General features: G+C 36.7%; 1 protein-coding gene across 2 annotated transcripts in view; it reads right to left on the reverse strand.

Moving 5' to 3' along the window:
• RASGEF1B (RasGEF domain family member 1B) overlaps positions 1–10083 on the reverse strand; it is a 634161-nt gene that overhangs the window by 105079 nt on the left and 518999 nt on the right. The window lies entirely within an intron of this gene.

Below are 10083 nucleotides of genomic sequence, written 5' to 3' on the forward strand. Positions count from 1 at the left end.
TTTTTGGTAGAGATGCGGTTTTGCCATATTGCCCAGGCTGGTGGTCTGTCAAGGGATCTGCCCACCTTGGCCTTTTAAAGCGTTGTGATTACAGGCATAAACCTGGCCAGCATGCTATATTTTCTGACCTTGCAATTCATTTCTGACTGTAAGACTTAAAGTAGTGCTTTTCAAATTGTGATTTGCAATACAGAGGGAAAGAAATCAATATGGTGAGCCTCACCAAATGCCAGCTAAACATTACAAAGTAAAAATGAAGTAGAATGGACAAGAATAGAATTATTAGAGTATTTCATGCACAGTAAGAATATTATTTTATTAAACTTTGTTAAAATTATTTATGTTTGTGTGTGTATTGGGATACAACATAAAATGTTTTGTTTTGTTTTTTGAGATGGAGTTTCACTCTTGTCACCTAGACTGGTGTGCAAAGGTGCGATCTCAGCTCACAGTAACCTCTGCCTCCCAGGTTCAAGTCATTCTCCTGCCTCAGCCTCCTGAGTAGCTGGGATTACAGGTGCCCACCACTATGCCCAGGTAATTTTTGTATTTTTGGTAGAGATAGGATTTCAAGAAGTTGATCTTGAACTCCTGACGTCAGCTGATTGGCTGGCCTCAGCCTCCCAAAGTGCTGGGATTATAGACATGAGCCACCATGTCAGCCAAAATGTATTTGCTTTTTATAACAGTAAAAACAAATTGAAATCCACTGTCCTAGAAAAATTCCTGGACAAGTGCATCAGCCTAGTCCAGATTATTTTTCCTTCACAAATCCAAAATGCCACTGTCAAGATTCACTAATAAATTTTGATGTAGTCACATAATGGAATATTATATAGCAGTGAATATGAGTAAATTACAGCTTAAACAACAGTATAGATGAGTCTTAGAAACATAATATTGGAAAGAAAAACCAAAATACAGAAAAATTGCATACACTAAGATATCATTTCTATGCTACTCAAAAAACAAGCAAAATTTTTTTTTCATTTTTTCAGAAATAGGGTCTCATTCTGTTGTTCAGCCTAGAGGGCACTGGCATGATCATAGCACACTATAATTTCAGACTCCTGGGCTCAAGGGCCCTTCCCACCTGAACTTCTCAAGTAGCTAGCACATACGTGTGCCACTAGGCCCAGCTAATTTTCTTTTTTCTTTTTTTTTTTTTGGTAGAGGCTGGGTCTACCTGAACTCAAATTCCTTGCCTCAAGTGATTCTACCAGCTCAAGCTCCTAACGTGCCAGGATTACAAGTGTGAGTCACTACTCTAGCCAAAAGTTAATATTTTATTGACTAGTGATACATGCTTATATGATAAAACTATTAAAATTAAGCCATAGAGTAGACAAACATAAAATCTGGAAGTGTAGTTACCTTTGTGTGGAGATTGGGGAGAGCATGGAGGAGACAGGGGAAGAGCACACAAGAAGTTTCCATAGTGTTATTAGTATTCTAGTTCTTGAGCTAGAAGATGGGTTTTATTGTTTCAAAACTTAAATAAATTCTTAATTTTGTGTTATATTGTTTTGATTGTATACAACAATAAGAAGTGAACTTGTTGAAATTTGTAAGAAAATAAATCTTTTTTTTTTTTTTTAAAGAAGTCTGGAACTAAACTTATCCCTAAAACACAGCACCTTTCCCTATGATGGAATGATCAATAAGAAATATCCCAGACAACTCACCTAAAAATAAGATTGGCTTGCAACTAGCTTCCTGGAAATAACAGAATAAATAAAGAGCATTTTCTCAAAATTGCAGACCCTCCTCTATGACTTTGCATAATGTTCTTCTTTTCATTGCCTCAGTTTCTCCAGCTGCAAGGAAAAATTACATGTAACTCTGGATTCTTGCTCTCTCTCTCTCCTGCTCTAATCTTAAAAAAAAATAAAAAATAATAATAAATAAAAAAGGCTAAGCATTTCTATAGCAGTGCTTCACAAACTTGCTATTTGATGGACCTACCATCAAAGGACTCTTGAATGGCTACTAAAATACCTAGCTCCAATCCAAACCCCCAGTTCATTTCATAGTTCAGATCTTTTGCAATAATGGAGCAAAGTGATTCTCGAATGTGTAGAAAAGCTGTCTGTAGTTTGCTGTCCTCACAGAATTAATTCTTTTTTAAATGTTAACATTAAAAATTTTTTTAAGCAGAGTCTAACGTACATGCAACCTCTCTTCCTCAATGTAACTACACACAATTCTCAAATCATACAGTCTGTGTTCCAAATTTATTGGAGAGTTAGTTGTCTGGGATGCAAATTATCTTTTCCAAAGGAGATGATGTTAGAAATGATGGAACAGGTCTTTAAAGGGGAAAGTGCTGATAGTTGCTCTAGTCCTTGCCTCTAAGGCCTTTGCAGGGTGAAAGGATTTGGTGGGGAAGACCAAGGGGCAGGAATCTACAGTCAGCAGAAATGTCCTATAAAGAAAAGCTATTAAATGCAAGGTTGGGGCATGTCCTGCCAGGGATACTGCTCAGTGGCACTCAGCTCTGGGCAGCCAACAGTAAGAGTAGGGAGGATATGAAAAGGAGGGCCTTTCACTGCAGGATACCAGTGTCAAGAGAGACTTTCAAAGGCAGGCAGACCAGATGGGACTTCAGTGGGTATAGGCAGGACCCGTTTATAAGTACTGAAGAAAAAGTAGCCTCCAGGGATGTTGGAAATTAAAAAGTATGTTCAAACCTTTGTCTACTAAACAGATCAAAGCTCCCAGGGAGAGAAAACTACTATGTTTAGCTGACACGAACTTATTTTGTTGTTTTCTTTTGCTCCTCTTTAATAAGGGGGTAAAAATCCCTGGTACCTACAGCTACAACTCCAATCCTGGTGGTCACACAGCCCAACACCACAGACCTAAACTAAAAGCAATGAAAGCATGGCCATAGCAGAGAAACAAGAGTGATCCCGACGGGGAGTACCATGGAGAGGACCTGTGGGTCATGGGGAGATTCTATATATGTGTTAAATAGTGTTATTCATTGTCACCAACATGAAATTCTCTCTAGCATAAAAAAGGTCCATTCAGTGACAGCACTGACTAAGCATTTTTAAGATGCTGAGTACCAGTCCCGTGGCTGCGTAAGGATGTCAGGAGATCCTGGGCATTTGTGGAAGCAGCTCTATGCCTAAGAGCTTGCCAGTTCCACTTTTGGTGAAAAGGTCCACGTAAATTTATACGGACAATTGAATAAATGTTAACAACATGCTTTTTATATTTTCTTGTAACAATTCAGAGTAAAAGTGTGGTTACTCAATAATTTTCAAAGTTGTCGTTTTAAAATACTAAGATTTTGATGATAAGGGAAGAATGAGAAGAAATAAGATAAAATTTAGGTCTACCTCAATACAATCATGCAAATTAGCAAAGGCACTATGATAAGAACCTGAAAAGCATTAGACTACGTCTTTAAAAAATATGTTATGGTGAAAATATGTTTTTACAAATTCATTCTTGTCTTCAGCCTTGAGACAATTCTCTAGGTTCTTATTCTGAACTACCAACCAAGTCAGTCTCCCCTCCCCTCCCTTCCCCTCTCCCCTCATCTTTTCTCTTCTATTTCATATAATAATTACTGAGAATTAATGTAGTGTTTGGGATGATATAAAGGAATGAACAGCAACAGCAAGAGCTATAATCATTTTCTTAAATAAAAAAAGGTAGGCAAGAATTTTGCTGATGCATCTCCAACATGATCTAAAAGCCAAATGTAAGAGTGAAAACTGGCCAGACCTGGTGGCTTATGCCTGTAACCCCAGCACTTTGGGAGGCTGAGGTGGGCACATCATCTGAGGTCAGGAGTTCAAGACTAGCCTGAACAACATGGCGAACCCCTGTCTCTACTAAAAATACAAAAATTAGCTGGGCATGGTAGTGCATGCCTGTAATCCTAGCTACTCGGGAGGCTAAGGCAGGAAAATCGCTTGAACCTTGGAGGCAGAGGTTGTGGTGAGCTGAGATCGCACCATTGCACTTCAGCCTGGGAGATAGAGTAAGACTCCGTCTAAAAAAAAAAAAAAAAAAAAAAAGTGAAAATTGTCATTGGATCATAAGTTCCAAATGACAAATCTAGGTGATTCTTTACAAGTTTGGCACTGAGTTGATTAATAGAAGGAAAGTTTTAGAGAGAAAAAGTAGTGTAAGAATTAGTGCGTCTAAGAGTAAAGACATTTTATTAGCTTATACTCCAGAAAGTCAATCCTTTAAATAAATCAAGACTATACCATCACTTCAAAACACACTAACATCCTCAGGTGAAGGCAATGCAAAATACTTTACAAAAGATTCATCAATCATAATCCACTCGTACAGTTAGATAAGTATTTTATAGGCACTGGATATTTTTTAGCCTCAAACTCCTCAGTTACTCATGAAATCAGCACACTCAAACTCTTCATTCAATCAGAAGTATAGATGAGTTGACTGATTCATTCCAGAAATATGTACTAATGGCCCTGCATGAGGTTCTGTGAAGGAGGCAATGATAAATCAGGTGCAGACCTCATTTTTCTAGGGGCTTTGTGTCTAATAGGTGAAATCAGAAATCCCCATAAATAACTAGACCACAGGCAAAAGGTGCTGATCATCACAAGAGAAGTGTGGGTGACAAATCAGGGACAAGCAGGTGTGATAAACTTTACACAGGAAAGAAATGGACTGGCTATGAACTAGACATATAGGATGGACAGGAAGTGCAAGCCAGACAGAGGAAAAGGTATAAACAAAGCCATGATTTAGGCAATTTCAAGCAGCTCAGATTCACTGGCATGAAAGGGAAAACCAAGAAATAATATAGGAAAGGACTCAATGAATCCTTCATGGAAAGAAGGATTAAGACCATCAGGTTGAGGAGACAAGTTGAACAGCTTAGATCCTAGCTCACAGGCGACACACTTCTTTCACCATGTACCTCATCCTGGCCACTGTTTAACACCTACCCTTGAAATAACTCTTCTTTACAGATTGAGACTTTAGTACATAAGGAAGTATATTAGGACATGAACCTGTGAGTTTAAGGTAGGTTGTAGAGTAACACAAATAATGTGTTCTTTTCTTTTGCTGTATGTTTACAAAGAAATAACATCACATAAATATGGTTGAACAAAATAATATATAAAAGAATGAGTGTGTGGATGAATGGGTAGGTGGATATGCGATGGAGCTGTAACTGAATGAGTGGGCGGAGAGTTGGACCTGTGAGTGGCTGAGCGTATGGGTGGACAGGTGAATGGTAGTAAGTAGATGAGTAGGTGGATGAATGCCGAGTGCCTGGCTTGCTCGGTACCTAAAGCAGTTGGGTGATTTTTCCATGATCCCATAATTAGGTAGTCAATAACAAATCAAAAAAGGTCAATAATATATAATTATTTGCTAGTAAAATTTTAGTCTGGCTATAGGAGCCCAGGACCTTTTAAAGTACGCTTATGAAGTGAGCACGTTCTTCACTGCACATTATAACAGAACTTAAAAGACACAGGTTCCTTCATTTCCCAAGCCATTTATCCCTTCCTGAAATAGTATAGGAATTAAAGTTTTCCTAAAAACAACCTAAATGAAAGAAGCCCAAACCACTGTAAAGGTAAAAGTAAATTTTACCTTTTAGATTTGGTGATTTTTAAAAGTGACATTCACCATCCTATAAAATGAGGAGATTCAGCTATATTAACAGTTTCAAAAATTATAGAACAATGAAGTTTATTTTATTTTCTTCTCTTTAAAATTATATTTTAAGTTCTGAGATACGTGTGCCCAAAGTGCAGGTTAGTTATATAAGCATACATGTGCCATGGTGGTTTGCTGTACCCATCACCCTGTAATCTACATTAGGTATTTCTCTAATGCTAACTCTCCCCTTGCCCCCCCACCCCCCAACAGATCCCATTGTGTGATGTTCCCCTCCATGTGCCCATATGTTCTAATTGTTCAACTCTCACTTATGAGTGAGAATATCTGGTGTTTGGTGTTCTGTTCCTGTGTTAGTTTCCTGAGAATGATGGTTTCCGGCTTCGTCCACGTCCCAGCAAATGACATGAACTCATTCTTTTTCATGACTGCATAGTAATTTGTGGTATATGTGCCACATTTTCTTTATCTAGTCTATCACTGATGGGCATTTGGGTTGATTCCAAGTCTTTGCTATTGTGAATAATGCTGCAATAAACATATGTGTGCATGTGTCTTTATAGTAGAATGATTTATAATTTTTTGGATATATACCCAGTGATGGGATTGCTGGATCAAATGGTATTTCTAGTTCTAGATCCTTGAGGAATCACCATACTGTCTTCCACAATGGTTGAACTAATTTACACTCCCACCAACAATATAAAAGCGATTCTACTTCTCCAGATCCTCTCCAGCATCTGTTGTTTCCTGACCTTTTAAAAGTTGCCATTCTAACTGGCATTAGATAGTATCTCTTTGTGGTTTTGATTTGCATTTCTCTAATGACCAGTGCTGATGACCTTTTTTTATATAAGTTTGTTAGCCACATAAATGTCTTATTTTAAAAAGTATCTATTCATATATTTTGTCCACTTTTTGTTTGTTTTTTTCTTGTAAATTTGTTTAAGTTCCTTGTAGATTCTGGATATTAACCTTTGTCAGATGGACAGATTGCAAAAATTTTCTCTCATTCTGTAGGTTTCCTGTTCATTCTCCACCACAAATCAACAGAATATACATTATTTTCAGCACCACATAGCACTTATCCTAAAACCAACCACATAATTGAAAGTAAAATACTCCTCAGCAAATGCAAAATAACAGAAATCATAACAAACAGTTTCTAAGACCACAGTGCAATCAAATTAGAACTGAGGATTAAGAAACTCACTCAAAATCGCACAACTACATGGAAACTGAACAACCTGCTTCTGCATGATGACTGGGGAAATAATTAAATTAAGGCAGAAATAAGTAAGTTCTTTGAAACCAATGAGAACAAAGACACAATGTACCAGAATCTCTGGGACACAGCTAAAGCAGTGTTTAGAGGGAAATTTATAGCACTAAATGCCCACTGAAGAAAACAAGAAAGATCTAAAATCAACACGCTATCATCACAATTAAAAGAACTAGAGAAGAAAGAGCAAACAAATTCAAAAGCTAGCAGGAGATAAGAAATAACTAAGGGCAGAACTGAAGGAGATAGAGACACAAAAAGCCCTTTAAAAAAATCAATGAATCTAGTTGTTGGTTTTTTGAAAAGATTAACAAAATAGACCACTAGCCAGACTAATAAAGAAGAAAAGATAAAAGAATCAAATAGACACAATAAAAAATGATTAAAAGGATATCACCACTGATCCCACAGAAATATAAACTACCATCAGGGGACAATATAAACACCTCTATGCAAGTAAACTAGAAAATCTACAAGAAATGGATAAGTTCCTGGACACATACACCCTCTCTACACTAAACTAGGAAGAAGTCAAATCCCTGAATAGACCAATAACAAGTTCTGAAATTGAAGCAGTAATTAATAGTCTACCAACCAAAAAATAAAAAAAGCCCAGGACCAGATGGATTCACAGCTGAATTCTACCAGAGGCACAAAGAAGAGCTGGTACTATTCCTTCTGTATCTATTCCAAACAATAGAAAAAGAGGGACTGCTCCCCAACTCATTTTATGAGGCCAGCATCATTCTGATACCAAAACCTGGCAGAGACACAACAAAAAAAGAAAATTTCAGGCCAATATCCCTGATGAACATTAATGCAAAAATCCTCAATACAATACCAGCAAACTGAATCCATTAGCACATTAAAAAGCTTATCCACCATGATTAAGTTGCCTTTATCCCTGGAATGCAAGGCTCGTTCAATATACTCAAATCAATAAATGTAATCCATCACATAAACAGAACCAAAGACCAAACCACATGACTCTCTCAAGAGACACAGAAAAGGCCTTTGATAAAATTCAACACCCCTTCATGCTAAAAACATTCAATAAACTAGGTATTGATTAAACTCTCAAAATAATAAAAGCTATTTATGACAAACCCTCAGCCAGTATCATACTGGATAGGCAAAAGCTGGAAGCATTCCCTTTGAAAACCAGCACAAGACAAGGATGCCTCTCTCACTACTCCTATTCAGCATAATATTGGAAGTTCTCACCAGAGCAATCAGGCAACAGAAAGAAATAAAGCATATTCAAATAGGAAGGCAGGAAGTCAAATGATCTTTGTTTGCAGATAACATGATTGTACATTTAGAAAACCCCATCGTCTCAGCCCAAAATCTTAAGCTGATAAGAAATTTCAGCAAAGTCTCAGGATACAAAATCAATGTGTAAAAATCACAAACATTCCTATACACCAATAATAGAGAGCCAAATCATGAGCAAATTCCCATTCACAATTGCTACAAAGAGAATAAAATATCTAGGAATACAACTTACAAAGGATGTGAAGAACCTCTTCAAGGAGAACTACAAACCACTGCTCAAGAGAGAACACAAACAAATGGAAAAACATTCCCTGCTCATAGATAGGAAGAATCAACATTGTGAAAATGGCCATACTGCCCAAAGTAATTTATAGATTCAATGCTATTCCATCAAGCTACCATTGACTTTCCTCACAGAATTAGAAAAAAACCACTTTAAATTTTACATGGAACCAAAAAAGAACCATATAGCCAAGGCAATCCTAAGCAAAAAGAACAAAGCTGGAGGCATCACGCTACCTGACTTCAAGCTATACTACAAGTCTACAGTAACCAAAACAGCATGGTACTGGTACCAAAACAGACATATAAACCAATGGAACAGAACAGAGGCCTCAGAAATAATGCCACACGTCTACAATCATCTGATCTTTGACAAAACTGACAAAAACAAACAATGGGGCAAGGATTCCCTATTTAATCAATGGTGTTGGGAAAACTGGCTAGCCATATGCAGAAAACTGAAACTGGACTCCTTCTTTACATCTTATACAAAAATTAACTCAAGATGAATTAAAGATTTAAATGTAAGTTCTAAAACCATAAAAACCCTAGAGGAAAACCTAGGCAATACCATTCCAGACAGGCATGGGCAAAGACTTCATGACTAAAACGCCAAAGGCAATGGCAACAAAAGCCGAAATTGACAAATGGGATCTAACTAACTAAAGAGCTTCTTCTCAGCAAAAGAAGTCTATTTTCAAAACCAACAACTACCAACCAATTCACTACTCACCCAGTCAACCAAAAACCTTTAAAAATGACTGTATGTAAGGGACACAATTCACTGCTGAAATAAGGTTTTAAGAAAGACACCCCTACTATTCAAAATGTGGGCCTTGGACCAACTGGATCAGCATCATGTTGGAAATGCAGAACCTCAGGTGCCATTCGAGACTCAGTAAAATGCATTTTTATATGCACATTTTAGTTTGAGAGTACTACTAGATGCTCTTCATAAAAATTCAAAATATATGTAGTGTTATGTATTGTTTAATTTTGTTTAATTCAATGTTAACCAATGTTATTTGATCATACATTCTTTTTTTAATAGAATACTCATTTAACATTGCATGGAAATTGTGGAACACAGTTTGAGTGATGTTGAGGGAATAACTAAAGTCCTTCCAAACAAAGCATATTATGTCTGTGTTAACTATATATAGATACACACACACACACACACACACACACACACACACACACACACAGGTATATATAGATATATAACAATTAAACTATTATCTATCTACATATCTAGTAAAAGTAGCCATAATTCTGTGCATACGTTTAATAAAACATAAAAGGAAAATTGATTTATTAGATTTGAGAAAAATGGTGGAATGTGTTAAGTTCCTAGTTAAGAGAAGAAATTTTGTGAAAAGTCAATCAAGATATCAGTGTCTACTGGGGAACGTTTCTGTGGGGCTGGGTTTTCCTTTTACTTTTCAAGATCTTTTCCAAAACATTCATTCTTCATTAATTGGGGCTAATTTTTATGTACTTTCTTCTACTTGTTCCTATTCAAATACGTTATTTATAGAAGGCATGTTGTTTTGGGGACTGTTAACATTTCCAAGGTTTTTAAGATTGTTAGTTTTTATGTGAAGCTTCCTTGG

Source organism: Cebus imitator, unplaced genomic scaffold (assembly GCF_001604975.1).
Source record: "Cebus imitator isolate Cc_AM_T3 unplaced genomic scaffold, Cebus_imitator-1.0 Scaffold64, whole genome shotgun sequence".
Lineage (NCBI taxonomy): Eukaryota > Metazoa > Chordata > Mammalia > Primates > Cebidae > Cebus > Cebus imitator.